This window comes from Labrus bergylta, chromosome 15 (assembly GCF_963930695.1).
Source record: "Labrus bergylta chromosome 15, fLabBer1.1, whole genome shotgun sequence".
Lineage (NCBI taxonomy): Eukaryota > Metazoa > Chordata > Actinopteri > Labriformes > Labridae > Labrus > Labrus bergylta.
Genome location: NC_089209.1, coordinates 26,072,293 through 26,085,375, shown reverse-complemented (window position 1 = coordinate 26,085,375; position 13,083 = coordinate 26,072,293). Strand labels below are relative to the sequence as shown.

Genomic DNA, 13,083 nt, shown 5'->3' with positions numbered 1-13,083 from the left:
AGTCAAATGTTGCCACTGGTCATTAGAGAGATAGGAAAAATTTTCATCCCTCCCCCGGATTTGGGCTCAAACAGGCGATTGTGGTATAGTGGTGAGCATAGCTGCCTTCCAAGCAGTTGACCTGGGTTCGATTCCCGGCCATCGCAACCAAGCATTATATTTGCATCTTGCAGCCAAGAAAGCTTACAACCTTCAGCTACGATTTGGTTGACAGACATTAGGTACAAACTGCTGGCAGTGGAGGAGGGGTACAGCGACATGTTGGGTTGTCGTGGCCGGGTGTTTAAGGCGATGGACTTGAAATGCGTTGGGTTTTCCCTGAGCACTTTCGTATACTGCCGATATCGTTATTTCTCATGTTGCATCTGCTGAATTGTTGGAGTTTGATCCTGGAAAGCAGGTCAGTTGCTTGCAAAGACTTTCCAATTTCCTGAGCGCTTACACACTCAGCGGCTCGTCTCCCCGTGTCAATCCGGTGACTCACAGACTTTTCTCAGCTGTTCAAGATATTGTATCGTCATCGAGAGCACTACTTATTAGTTATGAGCAATGTCATCATTGGCCCCCAGACAGTACTGGTTCGACGATTGTCTTGTGTGCTCAGCATGCACAGGGGATGTTGCTCAGTGGTACAGCGCATGCTTTGCATGTATGAGGCCCCGGGTTCATTAGCCGGTATTTCCATCAGCATAACTTCTGCTGACCTCGTCTTCAACTCTCAGAATGTGTGAGCTGAACATTTTCCACACAAGAAGTACATTCTCTTTGAACTTTGAGGGTTACATGCAGTTCGCAACAGCCTGCAGTAATTGACACAGCTCTTCTCAGAAGGCAAAGGTTCCTTTCTTGCACTCAGAGTTGCTATACATTTTCTGTCATGGCTAGCACATATTTCCCTCCATTTCATTTCATTTCAAGGTGTGTATTGAGGGTAATATGGCCCATGGAAAAAAAGAAGGCTTTTTGAAACAGGGATTTTGAGGCAGTTTGTGAAAGGGAAAACCGAGGCTCCATATGTTGTTGACTATGCGTGGATCCAAAGGGAACTTCCAGAGTGGTTGTTGTGGCCGAGTGGTTAAGGCGATGGACTAGAAATCCATTGGGGTCTCCCCGCGCAAGTTCGTATCCTGCCAACAACGAATGACAGTTTTAATCTCTCGGCGCAAATCGCTGTTGGACTACAGAAACTTCGGAGTAGTGAGGTATGCAGGTCCCTGCAGTAGCAGAAGAAACTGAAGACATGTTGAAGAGAGTGTGATCTTCTGCTTAACAAGCTTCCTTGCGTGGCTTCAAATGTTCTTGCACAATCTTAGTAAATATGGGTCATTGATGGCTACATCAACAGTGCTTGCTGCAGTCCAATCCAAGCACAAGCTTTGCTACACAAAACCCCTCTCCATGTAGCGCTAGTGGTATAGTGGCTAGCATAGCTGCCTTCCAAGCAGTTGACCTGGTTTTGATTCCCAGCTATCGCAGCTGGTTTCTTGGCATCCTCCAGAGTACACAATCTGCTTGTGTTGTTCTTTCCTAAATGTTATCAGTATGAGACATGGAAGGCACCTTACACAACGGTTGTTGTTATATTGCAAAGCAAAGGCGCATCCCACGACCTCTACCGCTTTCGATCCATGTTAAATTATGGATAACTGTAATATTAAAAAGTTTTCCTCCAGTCAAATGTTGCCGCTGGTCATTAGAGAGATAGGAAAAATTTTCATCCCTCCCCCGGATTTGGGCTCAAACAGGCGATTGTGGTATAGTGGTGAGCATAGCTGCCTTCCAAGCAGTTGACCTGGGTTCGATTCCCGGCCATCGCAACCAAGCATTATATTTGCATCTTGCAGCCAAGAAAGCTTACAACCTTCAGCTACGATTTGGTTGACAGACATTAGGTACAAACTGCTGGCAGTGGAGGAGGGGTACAGCGACATGTTGGGTTGTCGTGGCCGGGTGTTTAAGGCGATGGACTTGAAATGCGTTGGGTTTTCCCTGAGCACTTTCGTATACTGCCGATATCGTTATTTCTCATGTTGCATCTGCTGAATTGTTGGAGTTTGATCCTGGAAAGCAGGTCAGTTGCTTGCAAAGACTTTCCAATTTCCTGAGCGCTTACACACTCAGCGGCTCGTCTCCCCGTGTCAATCCGGTGACTCACAGACTTTTCTCAGCTGTTCAAGATATTGTATCGTCATCGAGAGCACTACTTATTAGTTATGAGAAATGTCATCATTGGCCCCCAGACATTACTGGTTCGACGATTGTCTTGTGTGCTCAGCATGCACAGGGGATGTTGCTCAGTGGTACAGCGCATGCTTTGCATGTATGAGGCCCCGGGTTCATTAGCCGGTATTTCCATCAGCATAACTTCTGCTGACCTCGTCTTCAACTCTCAGAATGTGTGAGCTGAACATTTTCCACACAAGAAGTACATTCTCTTTGAACTTTGAGGGTTACATGCAGTTCGCAACAGCCTGCAGTAATTGACACAGCTCTTCTCAGAAGGCAAAGGTTCCTTTCTTGCACTCAGAGTTGCTATACATTTTCTGTCATGGCTAGCACATATTTCCCTCCATTTCATTTCATTTCAAGGTGTGTATTGAGGGTAATATGGCCCATGGAAAAAAAGAAGGCTTTTTGAAACAGGGATTTTGAGGCAGTTTGTGAAAGGGAAAACCGAGGCTCCATATGTTGTTGACTATGCGTGGATCCAAAGGGAACTTTCAGAGTGGTTGTTGTGGCCGAGTGGTTAAGGCGATGGACTAGAAATCAATTGGGGTCTCCCCGCGCAAGTTCGAATCCTGCCAACAACGAATGACAGTTTTAATCTCTCGGCGCAAATCGCTGTTGGACTACAGAAACTTTGGAGTAGTGAGGTATGCAGGTCCCTGCAGTAGCAGAAGAAACTGAAGACATGTTGAAGAGAGTGTGATCTTCTGCTTAACAAGCTTCCTTGCGTGGCTTCAAATGTTCTTGCACAATCTTAGTAAATATGGGTCATTGATGGCTACATCAACAGTGCTTGCTGCAGTCCAATCCGAGCACAAGCTTTGCTACACAAAACCCCTCTCCATGTAGCGCTAGTGGTATAGTGGCTAGCATAGCTGCCTTCCAAGCAGTTGACCTGGTTTTGATTCCCAGCTATCGCAGCTGGTTTCTTGGCATCCTCCAGAGTACACAATCTGCTTGTGTTGTTCTTTCCTAAATGTTATCAGTATGAGACATGGAAGGCACCTTACACAACGGTTGTTGTTATATTGCAAAGCAAAGGCGCATCCCACGACCTCTACCGCTTTCGATCCATGTTAAATTATGGATAACTGTAATATTAAAAAGTTTTCCTCCAGTCAAATGTTGCCACTGGCCATTAGAGAGATAGGAAAAATTTTCATCCCTCCCCCGGATTTGGGCTCAAACAGGCGATGGTGGTATAGTGGTGAGCATAGCTGCCTTCCAAGCAGTTGACCCGGGTTCGATTCCCGGCCATCGCAACCGAGCATTATATTTGCATCTTGCAGCCAAGAAAGCTTACAACCTTCAGCTACGATTTGGTTGACAGACATTAGGTACAAACTGCTGGCAGTGGAGGAGGGGTACAGCGACATGTTGGGTTGTCGTGGCCGGGTGTTTAAGGCGATGGACTTGAAATGCATTGGGTTTTCCCTGAGCAGCTTCGTATACTGCCAATATCGTTATTTCTCATGTTGCATCTGCTGAATTGTTGGAGTTTGATCCTGGAAAGCAGGTCAGTTGCTTGCAAAGACTTTCCAATTTCCTGAGCGCTTACACACTCAGCGGCTCGTCTCCCCGTGTCAATCCGGTGACTCACAGACTTTTCTCAGCTGTTCAAGATATTGTATCGTCATCGAGAGCACTACTTATTAGCTATGAGAAATGTCATCATTGGCCCCCAGACAGTACTGGTTCGACGATTGTCTTGTGTGCTCAGCATGCACAGGGGATGTTGCTCAGTGGTACAGCGCATGCTTTGCATGTATGAGGCCCCGGGTTCATTAGCCGGTATTTCCATCAGCATAACTTCTGCTGACCTCGTCTTCAACTCTCAGAATGTGTGAGCTGAACATTTTCCACACAAGAAGTACATTCTCTTTGAACTTTGAGGGTTACATGCAGTTCGCAACAGCCTGCAGTAATTGACACAGCTCTTCTCAGAAGGCAAAGGTTCCTTTCTTGCACTCAGAGTTGCTATACATTTTCTGTCATGGCTAGCACATATTTCCCTCCATTTCATTTCATTTCAAGGTGTGTATTGAGGGTAATATGGCCCATGGAAAAAAAGAAGGCTTTTTGAAACAGGGATTTTGAGGCAGTTTGTGAAAGGGAAAACCGAGGCTCCATATGTTGTTGACTATGCGTGGATCCAAAGGGAACTTTCAGAGTGGTTGTTGTGGCCGAGTGGTTAAGGCGATGGACTAGAAATCCATTGGGATCTCCCCGCGCAAGTTCAAATCCTGCCAACAACGAATGACAGTTTTAATCTCTCGGCGCAAATCGCTGTTGGACTACAGAAACTTCGGAGTAGTGAGGTATGCAGGTCCCTGCAGTAGCAGAAGAAACTGAAGACATGTTGAAGAGGGTGTGATCTTCTGCTTAACAAGCTTCCTTGCGTGGCTTCAAATGTTCTTGCACAATCTTAGTAAATATGGGTCATTGATGGCTACATCAACAGTGCTTGCTGCAGTCCAATCCGAGCACAAGCTTTGCTACACAAAACCCCTCTCCATGTAGCGCTAGTGGTATAGTGGCTAGCATAGCTGCCTTCCAAGCAGTTGACCTGGTTTTGATTCCCAGCTATCGCAGCTGGTTTCTTGGCATCCTCCAGAGTACACAATCTGCTTGTGTTGTTCTTTCCTAAATGTTATCAGTATGAGACATGGAAGGCACCTTACACAACGGTTGTTGTTATATTGCAAAGCAAAGGCGCATCCCACGACCTCTACCGCTTTCGATCCATGTTAAATTATGGATAACTGTAATATTAAAAAGTTTTCCTCCAGTCAAATGTTGCCACTGGTCATTAGAGAGATAGGAAAAATTTTCATCCCTCCCCCGGATTTGGGTTCAAACAGGCGATGGTGGTATAGTGGTGAGCATAGCTGCCTTCCAAGCAGTTGACCCGGGTTCGATTCCCGGCCATCGCAACAGAGCATTATATTTGCATCTTGCAGCCAAGAAAGCTTACAACCTTCAGCTACGATTTGGTTGACAGACATTAGGTACAAACTGCTGGCAGTGGAGGAGGGGTACAGCAACATGTTGGGTTGTCGTGGCCGGGTGTTTAAGGCGATGGACTTGAAATGCGTTGGGTTTTCCCTGAGCACTTTCGTATACTGCCGATATCGTTATTTCTCATGTTGCATCTGCTGAATTGTTGGAGTTTGATCCTGGAAAGCAGGTCAGTTGCTTGCAAAGACTTTCCAATTTCCTGAGCGCTTACACACTCAGCGGCTCGTCTCCCCGTGTCAATCCGGTGACTCACAGACTTTTCTCAGCTGTTCAAGATATTGTATCGTCATCGAGAGCACTACTTATTAGCTATGAGAAATGTCATCATTGGCCCCCAGACAGTACTGGTTCGACGATTGTCTTGTGTGCTCAGCATGCACAAGGGATGTTGCTCAGTGGTACAGCGCATGCTTTGCATGTATGAGGCCCCGGGTTCATTAGCCGGTATTTCCATCAGCATAACTTCTGCTGACCTCGTCTTCAACTCTCAGAATGTGTGAGCTGAACATTTTCCACACAAGAAGTACATTCTCTTTGAACTTTGAGGGTTACATGCAGTTCGCAACAGCCTGCAGTAATTGACACAGCTCTTCTCAGAAGGCAAAGGTTCCTTTCTTGCACTCAGAGTTGCTATACATTTTCTGTCATGGCTAGCACATATTTCCCTCCATTTCATTTCATTTCAAGGTGTGTATTGAGGGTAATATGGCCCATGGAAAAAAAGAAGGCTTTTTGAAACAGGGATTTTGAGGCAGTTTGTGAAAGGGAAAACCGAGGCTCCATATGTTGTTGACTATGTGTGGATCCAAAGGGAACTTCCAGAGTGGTTGTTGTGGCCGAGTGGTTAAGGCGATGGACTAGAAATCCATTGGGGTCTCCCCGCGCAAGTTCAAATCCTGCCAACAACGAATGACAGTTTTAATCTCTCGGCGCAAATCGCTGTTGGACTACAGAAACTTCGGAGTAGTGAGGTATGCAGGTCCCTGCAGTAGCAGAAGAAACTGAAGACATGTTGAAGAGAGTGTGATCTTCTGCTTAACAAGCTTCCTTGCGTGGCTTCAAATGTTCTTGCACAATCTTAGTAAATATGGGTCATTGATGGCTACATCAACAGTGCTTGCTGCAGTCCAATCCGAGCACAAGCTTTGCTACACAAAACCCCTCTCCATGTAGCGCTAGTGGTATAGTGGCTAGCATAGCTGCCTTCCAAGCAGTTGACCTGGTTTTGATTCCCAGCTATCGCAGCTGGTTTCTTGGCATCCTCCAGAGTACACAATCTGCTTGTGTTGTTCTTTCCTAAATGTTATCAGTATGAGACATGGAAGGCACCTTACACAACGGTTGTTGTTATATTGCAAAGCAAAGGCGCATCCCACGACCTCTACCGCTTTCGATCCATGTTAAATTATGGATAACTGTAATATTAAAAAGTTTTCCTCCAGTCAAATGTTGCCACTGGTCATTAGAGAGATAGGAAAAATTTTCATCCCTCCCCCGGATTTGGGTTCAAACAGGCGATGGTGGTATAGTGGTGAGCATAGCTGCCTTCCAAGCAGTTGACCCGGGTTCGATTCCCGGCCATCGCAACAGAGCATTATATTTGCATCTTGCAGCCAAGAAAGCTTACAACCTTCAGCTACGATTTGGTTGACAGACATTAGGTACAAACTGCTGGCAGTGGAGGAGGGGTACAGCGACATGTTGGGTTGTCGTGGCCGGGTGTTTAAGGCGATGGACTTGAAATGCGTTGGGTTTTCCCTGAGCAGCTTCGTATACTGCCAATATCGTTATTTCTCATGTTGCATCTGCTGAATTGTTGGAGTTTGATCCTGGAAAGCAGGTCAGTTGCTTGCAAAGACTTTCCAATTTCCTGAGCGCTTACACACTCAGCGGCTCGTCTCCCCGTGTCAATCCGGTGACTCACAGACTTTTCTCAGCTGTTCAAGATATTGTATCGTCATCGAGAGCACTACTTATTAGCTATGAGAAATGTCATCATTGGCCCCCAGACAGTACTGGTTCGACGATTGTCTTGTGTGCTCAGCATGCACAGGGGATGTTGCTCAGTGGTACAGCGCATGCTTTGCATGTATGAGGCCCCGGGTTCATTAGCCGGTATTTCCATCAGCATAACTTCTGCTGACCTCGTCTTCAACTCTCAGAATGTGTGAGCTGAACATTTTCCACACAAGAAGTACATTCTCTTTGAACTTTGAGGGTTACATGCAGTTCGCAACAGCCTGCAGTAATTGACACAGCTCTTCTCAGAAGGCAAAGGTTCCTTTCTTGCACTCAGAGTTGCTATACATTTTCTGTCATGGCTAGCACATATTTCCCTCCATTTCATTTCATTTCAAGGTGTGTATTGAGGGTAATATGGCCCATGGAAAAAAAGAAGGCTTTTTGAAACAGGGATTTTGAGGCAGTTTGTGAAAGGGAAAACCGAGGCTCCATATGTTGTTGACTATGCGTGGATCCAAAGGGAACTTCCAGAGTGGTTGTTGTGGCCGAGTGGTTAAGGCGATGGACTAGAAATCCATTGGGGTCTCCCCGCGCAAGTTCGAATCCTGCCAACAACGAATGACAGTTTTAATCTCTCGGCGCAAATCGCTGTTGGACTACAGAAACTTCGGAGTAGTGAGGTATGCAGGTCCCTGCAGTAGCAGAAGAAACTGAAGACATGTTGAAGAGAGTGTGATCTTCTGCTTAACAAGCTTCCTTGCGTGGCTTCAAATGTTCTTGCACAATCTTAGTAAATATGGGTCATTGATGGCTACATCAACAGTGCTTGCTGCAGTCCAATCCAAGCACAAGCTTTGCTACACAAAACCCCTCTCCATGTAGCGCTAGTGGTATAGTGTCTAGCATAGCTGCCTTCCAAGCAGTTGACCTGGTTTTGATTCCCAGCTATCGCAGCTGGTTTCTTGGCATCCTCCAGAGTACACAATCTGCTTGTGTTGTTCTTTCCTAAATGTTATCAGTATGAGACATGGAAGGCACCTTACACAACGGTTGTTGTTATATTGCAAAGCAAAGGCGCATCCCACGACCTCTACCGCTTTCGATCCATGTTAAATTATGGATAACTGTAATATTAAAAAGTTTTCCTCCAGTCAAATGTTGCCACTGGTCATTAGAGAGATAGGAAAAATTTTCATCCCTCCCCCGGATTTGGGTTCAAACAGGTGATGGTGGTATAGTGGTGAGCATAGCTGCCTTCCAAGCAGTTGACCCGGGTTCAATTCCCAGCCATCGCAACCAAGCATTATATTTGCATCTTGCAGCCAAGAAAGCTTACAACCTTCAGCTACGATTTGGTTGACAGACATTAGGTACAAACTGCTGGCAGTGGAGGAGGGGTACAGCGACATGTTGGGTTGTCGTGGCCGGGTGTTTAAGGCGATGGACTTGAAATGCGTTGGGTTTTCCCTGAGCAGTTTCGTATACTGCCGATATCGTTATTTCTCATGTTGCATCTGCCGAATTGTTGGAGTTTGATCCTGGAAAGCAGGTCAGTTGCTTGCAAAGACTTTCCAATTTCCTGAGCGCTTACACACTCAGCGGCTCGTCTCCCCGTGTCAATCCGGTGACTCACAGACTTTTCTCAGCTGTTCAAGATATTGTATCGTCATCGAGAGCACTACTTATTAGTTATGAGCAATGTCATCATTGGCCCCCAGACAGTACTGGTTCGACGATTGTCTTGTGTGCTCAGCATGCACAGGGGATGTTGCTCAGTGGTACAGCACATGCTTTGCATGTATGAGGCCCCGGGTTCATTAGCCGGTATTTCCATCAGCATAACTTCTGCTGACCTCGTCTTCAACTCTCAGAATGTGTGAGCTGAACATTTTCCACACAAGAAGTACATTCTCTTTGAACTTTGAGGGTTACATGCAGTTCGCAACAGCCTGCAGTAATTGACACAGCTCTTCTCAGAAGGCAAAGGTTCCTTTCTTGCACTCAGAGTTGCTATACATTTTCTGTCATGGCTAGCACATATTTCCCTCCATTTCATTTCATTTCAAGGTGTGTATTGAGGGTAATATGGCCCATGGAAAAAAAGAAGGCTTTTTGAAACAGGGATTTTGAGGCAGTTTGTGAAAGGGAAAACCGAGGCTCCATATGTTGTTGACTATGCGTGGATCCAAAGGGAACTTTCAGAGTGGTTGTTGTGGCCGAGTGGTTAAGGCGATGGACTAGAAATCCATTGGGGTCTCCCCGCGCAAGTTCGAATCCTGCCAACAACGAATGACAGTTTTAATCTCTCGGCGCAAATCGCTGTTGGACTACAGAAACTTCGGAGTAGTGAGGTATGCAGGTCCCTGCAGTAGCAGAAGAAACTGAAGACATGTTGAAGAGAGTGTGATCTTCTGCTTAACAAGCTTCCTTGCGTGGCTTCAAATGTTCTTGCACAATCTTAGTAAATATGGGTCATTGATGGCTACATCAACAGTGCTTGCTGCAGTCCAATCCGAGCACAAGCTTTGCTACACAAAACCCCTCTCCATGTAGCGCTAGTGGTATAGTGGCTAGCATAGCTGCCTTCCAAGCAGTTGACCTGGTTTTGATTCCCAGCTATCGCAGCTGGTTTCTTGGCATCCTCCAGAGTACACAATCTGCTTGTGTTGTTCTTTCCTAAATGTTATCAGTATGAGACATGGAAGGCACCTTACACAACGGTTGTTGTTATATTGCAAAGCAAAGGCGCATCCCACGACCTCTACCGCTTTCGATCCATGTTAAATTATGGATAACTGTAATATTAAAAAGTTTTCCTCCAGTCAAATGTTGCCACTGGTCATTAGAGAGATAGGAAAAATTTTCATCCCTCCCCCGGATTTGGGCTCAAACAGGCGATTGTGGTATAGTGGTGAGCATAGCTGCCTTCCAAGCAGTTGACCTGGGTTCGATTCCCGGCCATCGCAACCAAGCATTATATTTGCATCTTGCAGCCAAGAAAGCTTACAACCTTCAGCTACGATTTGGTTGACAGACATTAGGTACAAACTGCTGGCAGTGGAGGAGGGGTACAGCGACATGTTGGGTTGTCGTGGCCGGGTGTTTAAGGCGATGGACTTGAAATGCGTTGGGTTTTCCCTGAGCACTTTCGTATACTGCCGATATCGCTATTTCTCATGTTGCATCTGCTGAATTGTTGGAGTTTGATCCTGGAAAGCAGGTCAGTTGCTTGCAAAGACTTTCCAATTTCCTGAGCGCTTACACACTCAGCGGCTCGTCTCCCCGTGTCAATCCGGTGACTCACAGACTTTTCTCAGCTGTTCAAGATATTGTATCGTCATCGAGAGCACTACTTATTAGTTATGAGAAATGTCATCATTGGCCCCCAGACATTACTGGTTCGACGATTGTCTTGTGTGCTCAGCATGCACAGGGGATGTTGCTCAGTGGTACAGCGCATGCTTTGCATGTATGAGGCCCCGGGTTCATTAGCCGGTATTTCCATCAGCATAACTTCTGCTGACCTCGTCTTCAACTCTCAGAATGTGTGAGCTGAACATTTTCCACACAAGAAGTACATTCTCTTCGAACTTTGAGGGTTACATGCAGTTCGCAACAGCCTGCAGTAATTGACACAGCTCTTCTCAGAAGGCAAAGGTTCCTTTCTTGCACTCAGAGTTGCTATACATTTTCTGTCATGGCTAGCACATATTTCCCTCCATTTCATTTCATTTCAAGGTGTGTATTGAGGGTAATATGGCCCATGGAAAAAAAGAAGGCTTTTTGAAACAGGGATTTTGAGGCAGTTTGTGAAAGGGAAAATCGAGGCTCCATATGTTGTTGACTATGCGTGGATCTAAGGAGTGCATCCAGCGTTGTTGTTGTGGCCGAGTGGTTAAGGCGATGGACTTGAAATCCATTGGGGTTTCCCCGCGCAGGTTCGAATCCTGCCAACAACGATTGACGGTTTTAATCTCTCGGCGCAAATCGCTGTTGGACTACAGAAACTTTGGAGTAGTGAGGTATGCAGGTCCCTGCAGTAGCAGAAGAAATTGAAGACATGTTGAAGAGAGTGTGATCTTCTGCTTAACAAGCTTCCTTGCGTGGCTTCAAATGTTCTTGCACAATCTTAGTAAATATGGGTCATTGATGGCTACATCAACAGCAGTTGACAGCTACTTGCTGCAGTCCAATCCGAGCACAAGCTTTGCTACACAAAACCCCTCTCCATGTAGCGATAGTGGTATAGTGGCTAGCATAGCTGCCTTCCAAGCAGTTGACCTGGTTTTGATTCCCAGCTATCGCAGCTGGTTTCTTGGCGTCCTCCAGAGTACACAATCTGCTTGTGTTGTTCTTTCCTAAATGTTATCAGTATGAGACATGGAAGGCACCTTACACAACGGTTGTTGTTATATTGCAAAGCAAAGGCGCATCCCACGACCTCTACCGCTTTCGATCCATGTTAAATTATGGATAACTGTAATATTAAAAAGTTTTCCTCCAGTCAAATGTTGCCACTGGTCATTAGAGAGATAGGAAAAGTTTTCATCCCTCCCCCAGAGTTGGGGTCATACAGGCGATGGTGGTATAGTGGTGAGCATAGCTGCCTTCCAAGCAGTTGACCCGGGTTCGATTCCTGGCCATCGCAACTGAGCATTATATTTGCATCTTGCAGCCAAGAAAGCTTACAACCTTCAGCTACGATTTGGTTGACAGACATTAGGTACAAACTGCTGGCAGTGGAGGGGTACAGCGACATGTTGGGACAAGGATAGTGGTTGGGTTGTCGTGGCCGGGTGTTTAAGGCGATGGACTTGAAATGCGTTGGGTTTTCTCTGAGCAGGTTCGTATACTGCCGACATTGTTATTTCTCATGTTGCATCTGCTGAATTGTTGGAGTTTGTGCCTGGAAAGCAGGTCAGTTGCTCGCAAAGACTTTCCAATTTCCTGAGCGCTTACACACTCAGCGGCTCGTCTCCCCGTGTCAATCCGGTGACTCACAGACTTTTCTCAGCTGTTCAAGATATTGTATCGTCATCGAGAGCACTACTTATTGGTTATGGGCAATGTCATCGTTGGCCCCCAGACAGTACTGGTTCGACGATTGTCTTGTGTGCTCAGCATGCACAGGGGATGTTGCTCAGTGGTACAGCGCATGCTTTGCATGTATGAGGCCCCGAGATCAATAGCCGGTATCTCCATCAGCATAACTTCTGCTGACCTCGTCTTCAACTCTCAGAATGTGTGAGCTGAACATTTTCCACACAAGAAGTACATTCTCTTTGAACTTTGAGGGTTACATGCAGTTCGCAACAGCCTGCAGTAATTGACACAGCTCTTCTCAGAAGGCAAAGGTTCCTTTCTTGCACTCAGCGTTGCTATGCATTTTCTGTCATGGCTAGCACATATTTCCCTCCGTTTCATTTCATTTCAAGGTGTGTATTGAGGGTAATATGGCCAGTACTACTTATTGGTTATGGGCAATGTCATCGTTGGCCCCCAGACAGTACTGGTTCGACGATTGTCTTGTGTGCTCAGCACGCACAGGGGAAGTTGCTCAGTGGTACAGCGCATGCTTTGCATGTATGAGGCCCCGGGATCAATAGCCGGTATCTCCATCAGCATAACTTCTGCTTACCTCGTCTTCAACTCTCAGAATGTGTGAGCTGAACATTTTCCACACAAGAAGTACATTCTCTTTGAACTTTGAGGGTTACATGCAGTTCGCAACAATCTGCAGTAATTGACACAGCTCTTCTCAGAAGGCAAAGGTTCCTTTCTTGCACTCAGCGTTGCTATACATTTTCTGTCATGGCTAGCACATATTTCCCTCCATTTCATTTCATTTCAAGGTGTGTATTGAGGGTAATATGGCCC

General features: G+C 46.1%; 15 non-coding genes across 15 annotated transcripts; all 15 read left to right on the top strand.

The window, feature by feature from the left end:
- The first annotated feature begins 74 nt into the window (after positions 1-74).
- Positions 75-146, top strand: trnag-ucc (transfer RNA glycine (anticodon UCC)). Its single transcript has one exon. It is a non-coding gene; the product is annotated as a tRNA-Gly (tRNA).
- Positions 147-1,057: 911 nt separating this feature from the next.
- On the top strand, positions 1,058-1,139 carry trnas-aga (transfer RNA serine (anticodon AGA)). Its single transcript has one exon. It is a non-coding gene; the product is annotated as a tRNA-Ser (tRNA).
- Positions 1,140-1,745: 606 nt separating this feature from the next.
- trnag-ucc (transfer RNA glycine (anticodon UCC)) lies at positions 1,746-1,817 on the top strand. Its single transcript has one exon. It is a non-coding gene; the product is annotated as a tRNA-Gly (tRNA).
- Positions 1,818-2,728: 911 nt separating this feature from the next.
- trnas-aga (transfer RNA serine (anticodon AGA)) lies at positions 2,729-2,810 on the top strand. The gene has a single exon. It is a non-coding gene; the product is annotated as a tRNA-Ser (tRNA).
- Positions 2,811-3,416: 606 nt separating this feature from the next.
- On the top strand, positions 3,417-3,488 carry trnag-ucc (transfer RNA glycine (anticodon UCC)). The gene has a single exon. It is a non-coding gene; the product is annotated as a tRNA-Gly (tRNA).
- A 911-nt stretch (positions 3,489-4,399) lies between these two features.
- Positions 4,400-4,481, top strand: trnas-aga (transfer RNA serine (anticodon AGA)). Its single transcript has one exon. It is a non-coding gene; the product is annotated as a tRNA-Ser (tRNA).
- Positions 4,482-5,087: 606 nt separating this feature from the next.
- On the top strand, positions 5,088-5,159 carry trnag-ucc (transfer RNA glycine (anticodon UCC)). The gene has a single exon. It is a non-coding gene; the product is annotated as a tRNA-Gly (tRNA).
- Positions 5,160-6,070: 911 nt separating this feature from the next.
- On the top strand, positions 6,071-6,152 carry trnas-aga (transfer RNA serine (anticodon AGA)). Its single transcript has one exon. It is a non-coding gene; the product is annotated as a tRNA-Ser (tRNA).
- A 606-nt stretch (positions 6,153-6,758) lies between these two features.
- Positions 6,759-6,830, top strand: trnag-ucc (transfer RNA glycine (anticodon UCC)). Its single transcript has one exon. It is a non-coding gene; the product is annotated as a tRNA-Gly (tRNA).
- Positions 6,831-7,741: 911 nt separating this feature from the next.
- trnas-aga (transfer RNA serine (anticodon AGA)) lies at positions 7,742-7,823 on the top strand. Its single transcript has one exon. It is a non-coding gene; the product is annotated as a tRNA-Ser (tRNA).
- Positions 7,824-8,429: 606 nt separating this feature from the next.
- trnag-ucc (transfer RNA glycine (anticodon UCC)) lies at positions 8,430-8,501 on the top strand. Its single transcript has one exon. It is a non-coding gene; the product is annotated as a tRNA-Gly (tRNA).
- A 911-nt stretch (positions 8,502-9,412) lies between these two features.
- Positions 9,413-9,494, top strand: trnas-aga (transfer RNA serine (anticodon AGA)). Its single transcript has one exon. It is a non-coding gene; the product is annotated as a tRNA-Ser (tRNA).
- Positions 9,495-10,100: 606 nt separating this feature from the next.
- trnag-ucc (transfer RNA glycine (anticodon UCC)) lies at positions 10,101-10,172 on the top strand. The gene has a single exon. It is a non-coding gene; the product is annotated as a tRNA-Gly (tRNA).
- A 911-nt stretch (positions 10,173-11,083) lies between these two features.
- trnas-uga (transfer RNA serine (anticodon UGA)) lies at positions 11,084-11,165 on the top strand. The gene has a single exon. It is a non-coding gene; the product is annotated as a tRNA-Ser (tRNA).
- A 617-nt stretch (positions 11,166-11,782) lies between these two features.
- On the top strand, positions 11,783-11,854 carry trnag-ucc (transfer RNA glycine (anticodon UCC)). Its single transcript has one exon. It is a non-coding gene; the product is annotated as a tRNA-Gly (tRNA).
- The last annotated feature ends 1,229 nt before the right edge of the window (positions 11,855-13,083 follow it).